Consider the following 17217-nt stretch of genomic DNA (forward strand, 5'->3'; position numbering starts at 1 on the left):
AAGACAATGAATAGTGTAAAGAAAGCATAAATGATAAATATAGTGTTCAGTGGTGAAGAAAAAGCAAATGAATGAATAGTTTGTTAGCCTCCCCCCAGGTGCGCCTGGTGATTAGCTGCCTGCCCACTCTTCTCCCTCACTCCCCTCCTCCTCCCACAGCCAGCAGAGATGTATTACCGCACATGTAACACCTCTTGTCTTCGTTTTTTATCCATTTTCATCGAATTATGCATGTTTATGCTTATTCCTTGATACTTTATTTTTCCGAAAATATGCTGCTCCACACGGCGATATAATTGTTAAGTTGCCCACCCATAGGGGGTTAAAATGCTGGTACAGGTAACAATACCCTTTCCTCACTGTGTTTTCTATGGGGCCTGGCTCCAGAGAAAACATATTCTATGGGAGGGGTAACTATTTCAAACCACTCATAAATGGTATTTATATATTTATTTGGTAGGAATTTATATGTAGTACAAGAGTTTATTGCTTTTCACACTAATATAGGCGATATAAGTATTGTTTCACTCACCAAACACATTGACATACCGCACCTTTTTTGGCGACATTACCTGATCATCACTTCTTCCTCTAATGCTACATAAACTTTGTCCTCCACATTGTCATCGATTGGGGAATCACTCTGGCCTTGAATTTTGTACCGTGGTGCGACGTGTCTTTACTAGCCAGGTCACAGGTAACAGGTGAGTTGCCGAGACAATGGCGTGCCGGGGGGAGGGAGGTCATGCGGGGTAAGGCATTGCCCCTGCCTGGCATAGGGTAGAGGAAGGTGTCCCGTGTATACGTATCAAAAATCACGTTGGAAATTTGTAAAATGTGCAAATGACAGACCTTGCAATTGCGGCGCGTTTATAAACATCAACGGGAGTCACAGTGACAAAATGTTTGGACGTACATATACGTCAATGGGACGCGGCAGGTTAAGATGAGAGTGACCAGCCTCACTCATCCCTGAATGGCATTATGTGAGCAATAACCTCAACCATCCCATGGATAAAAACCTGCACAGGCCCAATCTGATTGGAGCGCCTTAATTACCCACTATACCACCAGGCACCATAATTTGGTTATATGGTTACCACCCAGCATAGTAAATGGTTTCCTAGTGTATAGGAAACCATTTGTCCTGTCACTTAGTGTAGAGTCTCCCATGGACAGAAGGAAGTGGCATTGAAAGTAAACCAAGTTGTTTTTGAGGTTGGATGTGATGATCATTTGTGATGGCTGGATGCCACCAATTGGTGGTGGGTGGGAGCACTCACCATACACTCACTCGATGTACTGCTGCTGTGGGTGTCTGCCCTTTCCTCCCTTCCTTCCTCTTCTGACTTTCCTTCATTCTTTCCTCTTCATTCTGCCTATGGGTGACTCTACACTGAGTGACAAGCCAAATGGCTCCTGTACTCCAGGAAGCCATTTACTATGCTAGGTGGTAACCAAATAACCAAATTATTGTACATGGTGGTTTAGTGGGTAATTTAGGTGCTCCAATTGGATTGAGCCGGTGCAGGTTTATATCCAGTGGGTGGTTGGGATTTATTGCTCACATAATGCCATGTGGGGATGAGTGAGGCTGGTCACTCATTTTAAATGTCAGGACCAACTTGCCTAGCCCCGGGTTTCTACAGTCCTCAAGGGGCAACAAAAGATTGGATGATGGATGGATGGATGATGCCACCAATAGGTATTCAGAGTGTGATCTACTATGACACAAGATGTGCTGTGCCCATGTTATGATGGGACAGTCATTCACAATGGCATGGCATCACAAACAGGAATTCAGATTGTGATTTAAAAGATAGTGCCCATGTTAAGACAGGACAGTCCGTCATAATAGCTTGGTGTCAACTAATTATGCCCAGTCAAGAGGTGACTTGCAGGGGTAGATTAATCACTAGGCTGAATACCTTGCAGCCAAGGCCCCCAACATTGAAAAAAAAAAAAAAAAAAAAAAATGATAAATGATGTAACTACAGTGACTGGCATCACACAAGACCTCATGATGGGGGATCCTTCCCTGGGTAGGAGCCCCAATATCTGGTTTAGCCAACAGCCCCCCCAAAAAAGTTCATTTGTCCCTGATTACTTGTGCCTCATCCAAGGAGAGGATGTCAGGCCTCAGGACAGGGATGATAATCCCAGGATGGTGTGGGATGGGTTGACCATCTGTGTCCTGGGATGGTACCAATATGTCTGCCCTCAACAGGGTAAAATAAATCCTGGTAAAAGGATGGGCTGCCAATCTGAAGACTGGGATTGGTGGCCCAAGGTTAGGGTTGACCCAACAAAGGTGGGAAGGGTCACTGCTGTAAAGATATGGGAGGGATGCCAAAAACCGCTAGTCCATCACAGGGCTGAAGCAATGTTTCTGCCTCCATACCTGCCCAGGGACATCCCTGAGGTGTTCACAGGCCAGGAGATGGAGGGAAGTTTAGAAAACCGTCCCAGGGTAGCAGTGGCCAAGCATAGCAAAAATGAGACAGTGGTATCCACCCTGTGGTTAAGCCACGAGTCAGTGTTATCCACCCCATGTTTAACCCTTTCAGCTCTTCTGGCCACAATCGTGGCTGTATCAGTACAAGTCTGGCCATGATCGTGGCTGTGTCATTACAAGTCTCCTGGCCACAATTGTGGCTGTATCAGTACAAGTCTTCTGACCACAATTGTGGCTGTATCAGTACAAGTCTCCTGGCCACAATTGTGGTTGTATCAGTACAGGTCTTCTGACCACAATTGTGGCTGTATCAGTACAAATCTCCTGGCCACAATTGTGGCTGTATCAGTACAAGTCTCCTGGCCACAATTGTGGCTGTATCAGTACAAGTCTCCTGGCCACAATTGTGGCTGTATCAGTACAAGTCTCCTGGCCACAATTGTGCCTGTATCAGTACAAGTCTCCTGGCCACAATTGTGGCTGTATCAGTACAAGTCTCCTGGCCACAATTGTGGCTGTATCAGTACAAGTCTCCTGGCCATGATTGTGGCTGTATCAGTACAAGTCTCCTGGCCACAATTGTGGCTGTATCAGTACAAGTCTCCTGGCCACAATTGTGGCTGTATCAGTACAAGTCTCCTGGCCACAATTGTGGCTGTATCAGTACAAGTCTCCTGGCCACAATTGTGGCTGTATCAGTACAAGTCTCCTGGCCACAATTGTGGCTGTATCAGTACAAGTCTCCTGACCACAATTGTGGCTGTATCAGTACAAGTCTCCTGACCACAATTGTGGCTGTATCAGTACAAGTCTCCTGACCACAATTGTGGCTGTATCAGTACAAGTCTCCTGGCCACAATTGTGGCTGTATCAGTACGGGGGTCCTGGCCATGATTGTGGTTCACCCATTTGCCTTCGACTCAAAGCTGTGGCAGGCAGCTAGTGAATGTTATCAGTATTTCTCAACATTTACTCATTTCCTGGGTATTACACAATCCAGTTGAGAAGAAATAAACAAAGATTTATGATTTTAGGTTAGTAGGAGTGTTTTTCTCTCATTTTGTATACAGAAATGCACTGATTTAGGACACCACACACCACTTGCTATGCAGCTTCCCATCATTATTCCAGCTCTTGTATGGTAAGTGGAGCCTTAATATTTTGTAGACAGATGCATATTAGCTCCTTATGCTTGACTGTTATGTTTCTAATTTACAAACCTTGATTTTTTTTTTTTTTTTTTTTGTAAAAAATGCGGTTTCTCAGGCTGGAACCAATTAGTGACCTGAAAAGGTTAAGCCACATGATGGTACTATCCAGCCTGTGGTTAAGCCACATGATGGTACTATCCAGCCTGTGGTTAAGCCACATGATGGTACTATCCAGCCTGTGGTTAAGCCACATGATGGTACTATCCAGCCTGTGGTTAAGCCACATGATGGTACTATCCAGCCTGTGGTAAGCCACGTGATGGTGCTATCCAGCCTGTGGTTAAGCCACCTGATGGTGCTATCCAGCCTGTGGTAAGCCACGTGATGGTGCTATCCAGCCTGTGGTTAAGCCACCTGATGGTGCTATCCAGCCTGTGGTTAAGCCACCTGATGGTGCTATCCAGCCTGTGGTTAAGCCATGGTCACATGGAGATATATTCAATTAACCCTTTGAGATTTTCGGCCTTCCACCGATTGTGTCTGTGCCAGATTCAGCCTGGCGCACATACAGGTGCCTTGTGCAGCGATATTTGTACTTAATTGGCCACTGTACACTAACTTTTTATGGTAGACTAATGAATGTGGTTCCATTTTAAAGCTAAATAGTTGCTCTTTATCATAGTATGGTTGAAAAAGGTAAATACGGTAGCCAAAAGGCCAATACGACAAGTAGAAGTTAGCCGAAAAGGAAAAATCACACACCCTTCCGTAGAAAAATATTTGTAAAAAAAAAAAAAGTATTAGAGTTACATGAAATTTGATTGCACCATGTCAATCTACAGTAAAGTACCTTTCCATTGATATATAGTTTATGGCAATTTACGTTAGTTTTCACAGAGAAAAGCGAAAGCTCTCACTGTCACACAGGCAAATATCCATGCTGGTAATACTGATATTATTCATGTTAAAAGCGAATTTATTATGCATATCTGTCTGATGTACTTGTCAGTGTATAACCAAATAGTTCAAAAAGGATAAACAGGATAGTGTATTTAGAACAAGCCCTGATAGGATATGGAAAACATGCAAAAAAAACAATCTTGTTTCATATGACTCGAATTCGAGTTATCAGAATCTCAACGGTTGGATTTACGATGACTCGAAATTGCGTCTTCGGAATCTCAAAGGGTCAATAACAATCACAGGAGCAATAACAAGAGAATGAAATTTCAGAAGATGGTCACGTGGGTAGTTCTGTCCAAACAAGAAAAGAAAAAATATATATTTCCCTGTGAGTGCCAGATGAATGATGGCCGTTCTCTTAAGTTTTACTAATGCAGGCATGAGTGTGGAAAAAGAAAAAAAAAGAAGTGACCACCAACCAGGATGCTGCAAGTCTGGCTATGTTAGTGATTAAAGAAGTGGAGTATGACTAGAAAATATTTGTGGATATGTAAGTAGCTTGCCAGAAAGAGAAGTGAGAGCATTTGTTATAAAATGGTCAGAGAACTTAATTTGGATGAGCCAGAAACCATGAGGCTGTGGATATGACTTAGTAAATCCCAACAGCTTCATGTGTTGTCTTGTTTTTGGTATGTGAAATGCGTGGGTTTGACCGCATCGATTCTCCGGAGTATTCCGGAGAATACCGCAGTCTCCCCGACATCAAGGCGGACCAGGAGCAGTGGAGTCTGCCCTCAGAAATGCTGACACCCCCTCTCGGACTCCCCGGGGTAGCCGCCGCCAGCCACCACCACTCCGGGCAACAGCGGCATACGTCAGCCCGGGCCGTGCGCCCTTGTGAAACGCAACCACCGCGCCGCCGCCACCGTAGGAAAAAGACACTACCTTCGCGTGGCGGAACCACCGAGTTAGCTAGGGGTGGAGTCAGAAACTGTACTCCAGACAGCACCCCTAAGGTAGAGACGATCTATGGTCACTCTAACAGTGGTAAGGTAGAGACGATCGGCGGTCGCTCCCCCCACAAGGTAGAGACGATCAATGGTCGCTCCCATAAAGAAAAGACTGAGACAATCTATGGTCGCTCACAACAAAATCAGGTAGAGACGATCAGTGGTCGCTCCCTGAAAGCTAAGGTAGAGACGATCGGCGGTCGCTCCCTCAGCACACTGGTAGAGACGATCAATGGTCACTCCCATAAAGAAAAGACAGAGACGATCTATGGTCGCTCACAACAAAATCAGGTAGAGACGATCAACGGTCGCTCCCTGACAGCTAAGGTAGAGACGATCAGCGGTCGCTCCCTCAGCACACGGGTAGAGACGATCAATGGTCGCTCCCCTATAAAAAAGACAGAGACGATCTATGGTCGCTCACAACAAAATCAGGTAGAGACGATCAGTGGTCGCTCCCTGCAAGCTAAGGTAGAGACGATCAACGGTCGCTCCCTCAGCACCCCGGTAGAGACGATCGATGGTCGCTCCCAGGGTATAGTGAGGAGGAAAGACCTCCCTGTCTCCCCCGGCCTCTGTTCCCTGCGCGAGGCCCTTGAGAAGACCCACCTGTCGGGCCCCGGTGACAGCCGCTGCCGCAGTCCTTCCCTGCCGGCGCCCCTGCCCATAGGAGACCGCAGTCCGTCGCCTCTTCCGGCCCGCCCCAGGACACCCGGGCGAGACCTCACCACGCCCCCGCGACGCCGGGACCTGACCCAGAGGTTCCTAGCCCTCTTCGGCCCCAGTCTGGAGCCCAGTCCGGAAGCCCCCGGACGTGAGAGGATGCCCTAGTGAGTCGCCCCGTGCCCTCCCGGCTCGCCTTACCCTGGCGACACCTCAGCCAACCGGATCATCGCCGAGGTAACGGTGTTTCTCTCTACCAGAGATACGAGGATCCGCAATTGTGAAGTAGGTTGTGACTCCCTTTTTTCTTAGAATAAGACTAGCGCAGTGATTTCATGTAATTTCCATTGGGGTAACCCAGGACATAATGCTACATTAACGGGTGAGAATAGGGGTAGAGACCCCAAGTGAAGATACGTGCGAGTATCATCCCGAGTTTACTAAGGACTTCTCTCTAGAGCCCAAGGAAAGGATAATACATCATTAGAGTGCTATTGGTTAAACTCTGAGTAATACAGTGGAATAGAATTTACGAGTGTTCCGACTTTGTTACGCGTTGGGAAGTGCGAGCCTACATAACCTACCAGAGAGATGTGTAGTATATAAGTTGTGCTGACGGAAATCTAGTGTTGCCAAACTACGAGGACCGCGAGTGATAACTGTACTCCCTTGTTCTGCACGCTATCCCTGAAAACCCTCCCCACTCCTCACCCCCGCTCTTGAAGTCCAAATAAGAACCAGAGTTAATTATCAAAGAATTCTTGCCAATAGAAAACACCTAAACTCCCTTGTTAATATCGGGCCTCATTAAGTATTACCATAACTTCTCCCTCGCCGTTCTAAGTCACTCTCCGTGTCTCCCTACCCCCCCCTTCCTGGTAAATCACAAACCCCCCTCTCTCCCCTCCCGCGCTCCGCAGCACGGGTATTTACTGTACTCCTAGTACTAAGATTTGTTGTATTGTCATTAATATCTAAGAAGCTAGTATCCTGCGAGATACACAATATTTTAAATAAGGTTTTGTATTGCTCTATATTGTGATGTAATGTCTGCTGAAATGTCTTGTGTCTAACTGAAATAATATACGTGTATGGTGTTGCCGAAAGTTTTTATGTCCTGCCTCTCTTCATTGCACTAGCTCCGGTCTCGAAAGAGGACCCCGCTCAGTGTTGAGTTGATTTGGAACGAGAGGTCGAGCCAAATTCTACTCAGCATTACAGTATGATTGACAAGTAAGATACCAAAGTGGGGAAGTCTGTGTCCGTGAGTGGGCAGCAGGCTTGGATGTAAGCAATAGTTGGTCAAACGAACTTCCAGTGTATAATCCCGTCATGCTTTTCAAATTATTTGTCATTTCATCCATAATCTATCTATCTATCTATCTATTGCCAGACGCCTCAATCCCGTTTGGGGTGGCCACAAACAAATCGCCTCCAAGTCGCCCTGTCCCTCGCCATTTTACTGCCCTGCTCCCAACTCACACCCCCCTCTCATACCTCTCCACCCCATCCCTCCATCTCATCCTCGGCCGCCCCCTCCCTCTTCCCCCTCCACCTCACTCTCATACACTCTCTCCATCAGTCTTTCACCCTCCATCCTCTCCACATGGCCAAACCACCTCAGTGTGTTCCTCATAACGCTTCCTATCACATCCACATCCACACCACAACGCTTATCCATAATAATATTCTTATATTATGTGATGATTCAACACAAAAATGAGCATTACAATTTATGTAATGAATAGAACATTAGCAAATTAGCACATTTGACTGTAATTAAGGCCTCTTCTGTTTGTACTCATTGATAGATTGTGGGGCAGATCCTGATCTGGTTCAGATTTGAATCCAGATTTTGCTCCTCTGGTTTGTGATAACAGAACAATAGCTGGTTGTAAGGCTGATTTTACCTGTGATGGTTTTCCATAGTTCTGCATGGCCCTGTTGCCATGGATGATGATGATGATGAATTAAACTATCTATCTATCTATCTATATCTATCTATAGCCCGACGCCCTAATCCCGCAAAGGGTGGCCGCAGACAAAACGCCTCCAAGTCACTCTGTCACCCACCATTTGACTACCCTCCCCCAACTCCCCCCTCCCTCCCTCATATATCTCTCAATTCCATCCCTCCACCTCATCCTCGGTCTACCCTTCCCTCTCCCTCCCTCCACCTCACCTACATACACCCTCTTTGTCAGTCTTCATTCTCCATTCTCTCCACATGTCCAAACCACCTTAGTGTATTTCTCCTAATCTTCTCAACCACATCCACATCTACCCCACAATGTTCCTTCACTTCTTCATTCGTCAACCTGTCCCTCCACGTCACTCCACATGCTCCTCTCAAGTAACTTATTTCCACTGCTCTCACTCTTGACTTGTTCCCCTCTTGCAAGGTCCACACCTCGTTTCCATACGTCAGGGTAGGGATCATAATACCATCATGCAGTGACTTCTTAACTTCCATACTCACCTCCCTATTTCTCATCACTGCTTTCAGTGTACCAACAACCTTCCTTCCTTGCTGTACCCTTTCACATACTTCATCCCCCAAAGTTCCATCCCTACTCATCACACTACCTAAGTACTTGAATGCACTCACGTTCTCCATATCCTCACCATCCAACCTCACTGCACACTCTGTGACTTCATTCCTCTCAAACACCATAACTTTACTTTTGTTTACATTAACTTTCAGCTTCCTCCTCCTACACACTGTCCCAAATTCATTCACCAAACCTTGCAACTCCCATTCATCTTCACTTAACAATACTGTATCATCAGCAAACAGCAACACCGGAAGCTTCCAAATCTCACCCACATTCATTAGGGCCAGCCCTACATCCACTGTCCTACCTTGCACCTCCTTTACAACCCCATCCATATATATATTAAACAGCCATGGAGACATCACACACCCCAGTTTTAGTCCCACATTGAGATCAAAGAACTCACTCAGCTCACCATCCACTCGCACCGTAGCCCTAGCTCCCTCGTACATACTCTTCACAGCACTCAACAATTTCCTCCACTCCACATATTCTTAATACCTTCCACATACCTTGCCTATCTATTCTGTCATAAGCTTTCTCCAAGTCCATGAAGGCAGCATACACTTTCCTTCCCTTCTCTAGATACTTCTCCATTAAACATCTTAGAACAAATATCTGATCTACACACCCCTTTCCCTTCCTAAATCCCCCTTGTTCTTCTCCAACTAGCTCCTCTGTCATATGCCTAACCCTATCAATGAGTATTCTACCATATATTTTACCAGTCACACTAAGAAGGCAAATACCTCTATGGTTATCACATACTTCTCTCTCCCCTTTTCCTTTGTACAGAGGAACAATTATACCTGATTTCCAGTCCTCTGGAACCCTTCCCTCTTCCCAAGCCAATCTACACAACTTCCATATCCACTCCACAACAATCTCACCCCCATACCTAAGCATTTCATCACACATTCCATCAATTCCTGGGGCCTTTCCCAGCTTTATCTTCTTCATCGCTTCCACTACTTCCACCCTACTGATCTCTTCCCTCCCTCCTCTCATCTCTTCTTCTCCCAGCCATTCCCCAACCACTTATACTCACACTGCTCTCACTCTCTACATTCAACAAATCCTCAAAGTGCTCCTTCCATCTCCTCAATTTCTCTCTCTTCTCCACCAACAATCTATTATTCCTATCTTTCACTCCCCTATTATTTCCCCCTTTCACACTGCCTTACTTTCTTTACCTCCTTCCAAAACAATTTCTTACTCTCCCTCCATTTCACACTCAGATTCCTCCCAAACTCTTCATCCAGTTTCTTCTTACTCTCCTTCACCAGTCTCTTAACCTCCCTTCTGCTGCTCACATATACCTCTCTCTTCTCTCTCTCATCTTCTCACCTACCTCTACTCGCCAACCATTCACCATATGCCTTCTTCTTTTGTTCCACAGCTCGTTTCACCTCATCATTCCACCATGCTCTCCCTTGTACACCCTTGCATCTCCTCCTCACTCCACAAACCGCCTCACACGCTGCGCCTATCTCTTCCATGAATATCTTACATACGTCTTCCACCCCTTCTATCTGCTCTAGCTCATACCTTCCCAATCTTTCTTCCACTATGCTCTTATACTCCATCATTTTCTCACCATCTTGCAATTTCTCGACTCTTCTCACAGGGGCTGCTTCCTCCTGTTTTCCCCTTCACCTCCTCAACCACTTTCTTTGCATCTTTACCTTGGCCATCACTAAGTGATGGTCCGAGACTCCATTCCCCACCCTCTCCACACTCTTGCATCCAACACTTGTCTTCTCATTCGCTCATCCACACACACATAGTCTATCATTGCCTTTCGTTCAACAAGTTCATCATCCATCCTCCTCATTACTCTCCATTTATACCGGTGAATCATCTTATGACGAAAGTAGGTGTTGGCTATTGCCAACCCCTTACAACCCTACAACCCCGCTGCAGGGGGTCACCTTGACGTGGTGGCGGGGCTTGAAGCGTGGTTGGCGGTGCCACCTACTTTGGAGGCATGCCTACCTTTGTAGGGTTCGGTATTTGTCAGCTACGTGGACCAAGCGCCCCCTGCATCACTGGTGGATGAGGCCTGCTGGTGATGTTAGTCCCTGCCCATTTGCCATCTAGGGCAGGACAGTTGCCTCCCCACGTGTTTGCCGTGCGTGGCGTCCCGTAATGCTGGGAGACGGGAGTCCTGGAGGTTGAGCGACGCTGTGTATGCTGCGCCCTGCAGCTAGCAATACACCTCTTTGGTCCCTTATTCTGGCAAGACGGGTGGCCTGGTTGGGCCCGACCAGGTCAATTGGCTGGTCATGCGTTGGCTAGGGTCAAGTGGGCACTGGGGGGCCTGGTGGCTCCTACCGTCCTGGAGTCACCCTTGTTCGGGTTCCCCGGTGGTTACCCGCGTATACTTCCCTGCTACCTCTGGGGTCGCCAGTGGCATTGTCCCTGGCATAAGACCTCCCCTTGTTGGGCTCCGTGGTGGGTGGAGGAGTGGGGGAATGAAGTTATTAAATTTTAATGGAAAATAAAACAAACAATAAATATGAGGAACATCTGGGCCACTTAAAGTCTGGCCCAATTACATCCCCGCGTGAGGTCTTGCCAGGCTTTTATGAACAAGCCCACTTTGCTCGGTATTTGGTGATCCGGGCAGTAGAGGGTGTCAAAGTGGCAGAACTGGACATTTTTGAAGTCCATAGAACAATCGTTAAGACATGTGGCAGGGAGCCAAAAATTTTGCCACAGCACGATGGGAGCCTGCTTGTGGAGGTTACCTCCCCAGAGGAGAAAGACAGACTCTGTTCTCTATCTGAGGTATCTGGGGCTCCAGTTACATGCTTGCCGCATCCCACATTCAACCAATCTCGTGGGGTAATCTACTCTAGAGAGCTGCTTAGGTACTCAGAAGCAAAGCTTCTTGAGGAAATGAAGGTACATGGAGTCATCAAAGTGGAAAGATTTCATAAGAAAATTGATGGTGTCCTTCTGCCCCTGCCCTCCATTTTGTTAATGTTTGAGGTCACTCAGCTTCCCTCTTCCATTAAGGTTGCCTGGTTGTCCTTAAAGGTGAAGCTGTATATACCCAGTCCAAGACGCTGTCTTCATTGTCAAAAGTTTGGCCACGTTAGCAAATACTGTCGACGATTGTTGCAGGGCCTTCCTGCGATAAGTGCTACATGTGGAATTTCCCATGAAGATATAGATTGTTCTGGTACAGAGACCTGTGTCAATTGTGGAGGTGGCCATGCAGCTACCTCCAAAGCTTGTGACAAATACAAATTTGAGTGTGAGGTTTTGTCTTTTTGCGGACTCGTGAAAGGATTACCTTTAAGGAAGCTAAACACCGAGTTATGTCTATGTATATACGACCTGGAGTTTCCTTTGCTTCAGTTCTATCACGGTCCGTCCAGTCAGGCCGCAATTCTGGTGGTGATGAACAGAATTCTCAACGACGTGAGAGTCGGGGTACTCGGTCAACCTCCAACACGTCTGATAGGATGCAGATTCTCTCGGTGCCTGTCAGCAATAAATTTGCAACTTTGGTGGAAAATACTGATGGAGAAGACACCTCAGTTAGTACCTCCAAGAATATGCCCAAGAATACTTCTGTGATGCCATCCGAACTTGTACAGGCTGAAGTACATAACCCTAAACGGTCCTCCAACAAACGCATTCGTGAGTCCACTGAGTCATTGACAGATGTTCCCCCAACTAAAGCCTCCCATGCTGATCAGGGTGGCCACTCTGACGGTGCTACTGTATCGGGCATAGATACTGATGTCCCGGTCATTGATACCGAGTTGGATGGTTTCGCTGTGGCCTCAGACATGAAGGTACCCTCTCTAAAGCCAGGGGATAAGCCCTCCCCTGCTTGTCAGGACCCCAGCCCTGAGGGATGTACAAGTGGTTGCAGTCCCTCTGATGGCACAGCATGCTCTGATCTGACTGAGGCAGCTTGCGGTCCCTCCAACAAGTCAGGTGAGTCGGTCACTTCTTCCTCTGTGGTACCGGTTGTTTCTCCTCCAGTTAACTCAGACAATTCTGCCCTCTCCCCTCCACGTTCGGAGGCCAGGACCCTAATCCCTCCTGCTCGACCTCTCAGCTCACTGGGGGCCCCGGGCAGGGTCCAGAGTAGCACCTCCCCTCCTGTCGGGCTCCATGCTGCTGCCCAAGACAAACCCATTAGTGGACGTACCTGCATACCAAAGAAGACTGTCCCCCTTTCAGCACGAGTGCCAGTCTCCCTCTCTGGAGGCTCGTCAGGGCCCCCACATTCCCGCAAAAATTTTGACACTGGGAAGTCCAATTCTCGGATTATTCCACCTCAAAGGAAGGGTGGTGTAAAACTTTCCTCTTCCACGTCCTCACGTTTGCCTACGGATGTTCGACATAAAGCGGGTTCCTGGTGCTGGACAGTCTCTTACCAAGGGCCTTCCTAAGCATCATTCCAAACCCGCTCGCATGTCAGGAGGTGTACAGTCACGCACTTAATCATTTTCCCCTCCACTATGGGTTCTATCATCCAGTGGAATTGTCGGGGTTTATGTGCTAACTATGAAGAACTGTGTCATCTAGTTTCTCAATTTACTCCGCTATGCATGTGTATCCAGGAGACCATGGTTGGTGATACTGCTCCTGCTGGTCCTTCTGGCTACAATGCTTTTTATTCTGATCCTGTGCTGGGCCAAGGTCGTCATGGAGGTGCTGCTATCTTCCTTCGCCAGGATATTCCATTTAGTCATCTGGATATTTCCAGTCCCTTGCAGGCAGTTGCTGTCCGGATGTTTTTACATCGGCAGTATACAGTTTGCAGTCTTTATCTACCTCCTAGTGCAACTGTTGAAAGGGCGGATCTGGAACGCCTTATTCATGGCCTTCCTTCTCCCTTTCTGTTACTAGGCGATATGAATGGTCACCATCCACTATGGGGAAACAGTGAGGCCAACCCTCGGGGTGTTATGCTGGCCTCTTTAGTGGAAGATGAGGAGTTAGGCATTTTAAACTCCAATATAATGACTTATTTCCATAGCCAGACAGGAACTTTTACTGCCATTGATTTGTCCTTATGTTCAGCTGATGCTCTTTTAGATTTTAACTGGGATGTGTTGCCAGACCTATATGGCAGCGACCATTTTCCGTTACTCTTAACTGCTAGTGCAGGTGGACCTCAGCCACGTCTTCCTCGCTGGCTTCTGGATAAGGCTGACTAGCCATATTTCAGGGAATTAAGTTCCATTTCCCTTTCTGTCAATGAGTTTGGCTGTCTTACGGAGGCTGTGTCATATTTCAATACCGTGCTGCACTCCAGCAGCCATATTATCTATTCCAAAAACAAAGGGTCAGTTTCCTAAACGTCCAGTTCCTTGGTGGAACTCGGAGTGTAGTTCCGCAGTGAGAGCCAAGCGAATCGCCTTCTCTCACGACTTCGTCGTCACCGTGGGGATCCTCAGTATTTGGTGGCGTATCAGAGGGCACGAGCTCATATGAGGCGGGTCTTAAAGGAGGCTAGGCTGTTCATCCTGGAAGGGTTATGTTTCCTCCATCAATTTGAGGACTTCCATCACCCAGGTGTGGAACCGGGTAAAGAAAATTTCAGGTAAATTTACTGTTCCATCCCCTCCTGTTTTATCTGCACCAGGTGGAACTGTGGCTGATCCATTTGCTGTTGCAGAATTGCTTGCTGACCATTTTGCCAGTGTGTCAAAGAAGGAAGCAGATACACCTTTGGCTTGCCGCCGTCGGCGCCTAGAATCTCGTGGTCTCAGTTTTGCCTTTGTTGGGGGAGAGCTTTACAATGTTCCATTTTCAATTTTTGAACTCCAGTCAGCTCTGTCGCAGTGCCATGATTCCTCTCCTGGTTTTGATGATATTCCTTATGCCTTTTTACGCCACCTATCTGATGAGTCCCTGTTGTTTTTGCTTTCACTGTTTAATAAGATCTGGTGTTCTGGGAGTTTCCGGCTTGTTGGGGTGTTGCTGTAGTTATCCCGATCCCCAAACCAGGTAAGGATCACCTACAGGCTGACGAATTATCGTCCTATTTCTTTGACGTCTTGTATATGTAAAGTTTTGGAAAAGATGGTCAATGTCAGGCTTGTGTGGTTTTTAGAGAGAGGTGACTTCTTATCCCCTGCCCAGTATGGTTTTTCGAAAAATGCGATCTACCTCTGATGCATTACTGTCCTTGGAATCTTCTGTCTGTGAGGCTTTTTCCACTAACCAACACCAGGTCACAGTCTTCTTTGATCTGGAAAAGGCATATGACACTGCATGGCGTCATGGTATTTTACTCTCTCTTCATGAGTTTGGTCTTCGTGGGCGCTTACCTGTTTTTATTCAACAGTTTTTATCTAACCGAATTTTAAGGGTGCGAGTGGGAGGAGTGCTTTCTAATGCCCGAGCACTAGAAGATGGAGTACCACAGGGGAGTATCCTTAGTGTTACTCTGTTCGCTGTAGCCATTAACAGCGTCATCAGTGTACTTCCTGATGGTGTACTGAGGATCACTATATGTTGATGACCTCTCGATTTCTTTCACTGCGTCTAGAATGTCTCTGATAGAGAGGAAGTTGCAGCTGGCTCTCAATAGAATTTCTGACTGGGCAGAAGCACGCGGTTTCCATTTTTCTGCAGCAAAGACAGTGGCTATACATTTTTGTTGTCTTCGAGGAGTCCACCCAGACCCTGACTTATATCTCTATGGTAGAAGAATATCCTGTGTGGAAGAGACGCGGTTTCTGGGTCTTCTGTTTGATAGAAGATTAACCTGGGTTCCTCATATTCGTTCTGTTAAGGTGGCTTGTCTTAAAGCTTGGAGTCTTTTGAGGGCTTTAGCTCATACCTCTTGGGGTGCTGACTGTCAGACCCTCCTCCTCTTGCATAGGTCTCTTATTCTTCCTAAAGTTGAATATGGGTGTGAGGTCTACTCCTCTGCAACAGATGCCCGCCTCCGGTTGTTAAATTCTGTGCATCATGCTGGTGTTCGTCTGGCAACCGGGGCATTCAGATCATCCCCAATTCCAAGTTTGTTGGTAGATGCTGGTGTACTCCCCTTGGACTTGCGGCGCCAGTTGCTAATGATGAGGTGTTGGTATCGTCTTCACCGCATTCCAGACTCAATTTCTTGTGCCATTGTCTCACAGGATTCCCGATCTTCTGTTTTTGAGACCCGTCCCAATTTCCCAAAGCCATTTGGTTACAGGGTCCGGTCTGTTATGCTAGCCCTCTCTCTCCCGAGACTGGCAATTTGTCCACATCGGATCCCAAGGGTGGGTCCTTGGCTACTCCCTCGCGTGACATTCTGTAGGTCCGTTGTTGAAAAAAAAGGGCTCGCTTCCCTCTCAGGTGTCCCTCTCTCTTTTTAGAACATGCCTCCATTCATGAGGGTTCTGTCCCCGTCTATACTGACGGGTCTAAGACTGATTCAGGAGTAGGATTTGGTGTTGTCTTCCCTTCCTTTAGTAGGGGCGGTAGCCTTCCTGGCGTTACTTCAGTGTATACAGCAGAACTGACTGCAATTTTGTATGCTCTTAAAATCATTTTTACTCTCCGCCAATCCGTTTTTGTGATTTATAGTGACTCACGTAGTGCTTTGTTTGCACTGGAGTCTTTTAATGCATCCCATCCATTGGTTTTATCAATTTTAGAGTGGCTTTTTCTTCTTGGCCGCCGTGTAGACTTCTGTTGGGTTCCTGCACATGTTGGTGTGGTGGGCAATGAGAGGGCAGATACTTTAGCTAAAGCTGCGTCTTCTCAACAGCCCCCAGCTGACTACTCACTACCTGTTTCTGATGTAACACCTTACTTGCGGTATGCAATTCGTACGTGTTGGCAGAGACGCTGGGATGGTGTGTCTCAAAATAAACTAAAAGAAATCTTTCAGAGAGTGGTTGTGCCAAGGGTTCTTCCCTCTATGTCTCGGCGACTGGAGGTGGCTCTTGCTAGGCTTCGCATTGGGCATTCTCGGCTTACACATGGGTTCCTCATGTGTGGTGAAACTCAACTGTACTGTGATGACTGCCTCGTTCCCCTTACTGTCTGTCACTTGCTGGTCGAGTGTCCGAGTCTGGGGGGCCTGCGTCAGAGGTTCCTTCATAGGCATGGGGGAGCAGATGGTGCCTACTGTTTGTCCTCGATGCTTGGTGAGGCCTCTAACGATTTTACTGATGTTTTTAGTTTTCTTCAGGAGGCGGGCCTCCTTCCACTTTTATAAGTAATTATTTTATAAATTATTCTTTTATTATTTTTAGTGTTTTATTCCTACTAACAGATATTAACTTTATTTTGAATAGACACTTTTTATTTTGCCGTGCCTTCTACTTTGTCATCCGGCGGCATATGACCCTGGCAGTTGCGCCGCCAGATTGTGATTATTTTCAATCAATCAATCAATCAACCCCTTACAAGCACAGATGTCCACCAAAGCACTACCATTCCCATCCACTTCAGCTGGCACACCCCACTGACCAACCACTCCATCCACTCGTAGATTTTGCTTCTCTGGT

The sequence above is a fragment of the Coenobita brevimanus genome, chromosome 48, assembly GCF_032717465.1.
Source record: "Coenobita brevimanus isolate Jiangsu-jjx chromosome 48, ASM3271746v2, whole genome shotgun sequence".
In the NCBI taxonomy this organism is placed as follows: domain Eukaryota; kingdom Metazoa; phylum Arthropoda; class Malacostraca; order Decapoda; family Coenobitidae; genus Coenobita; species Coenobita brevimanus.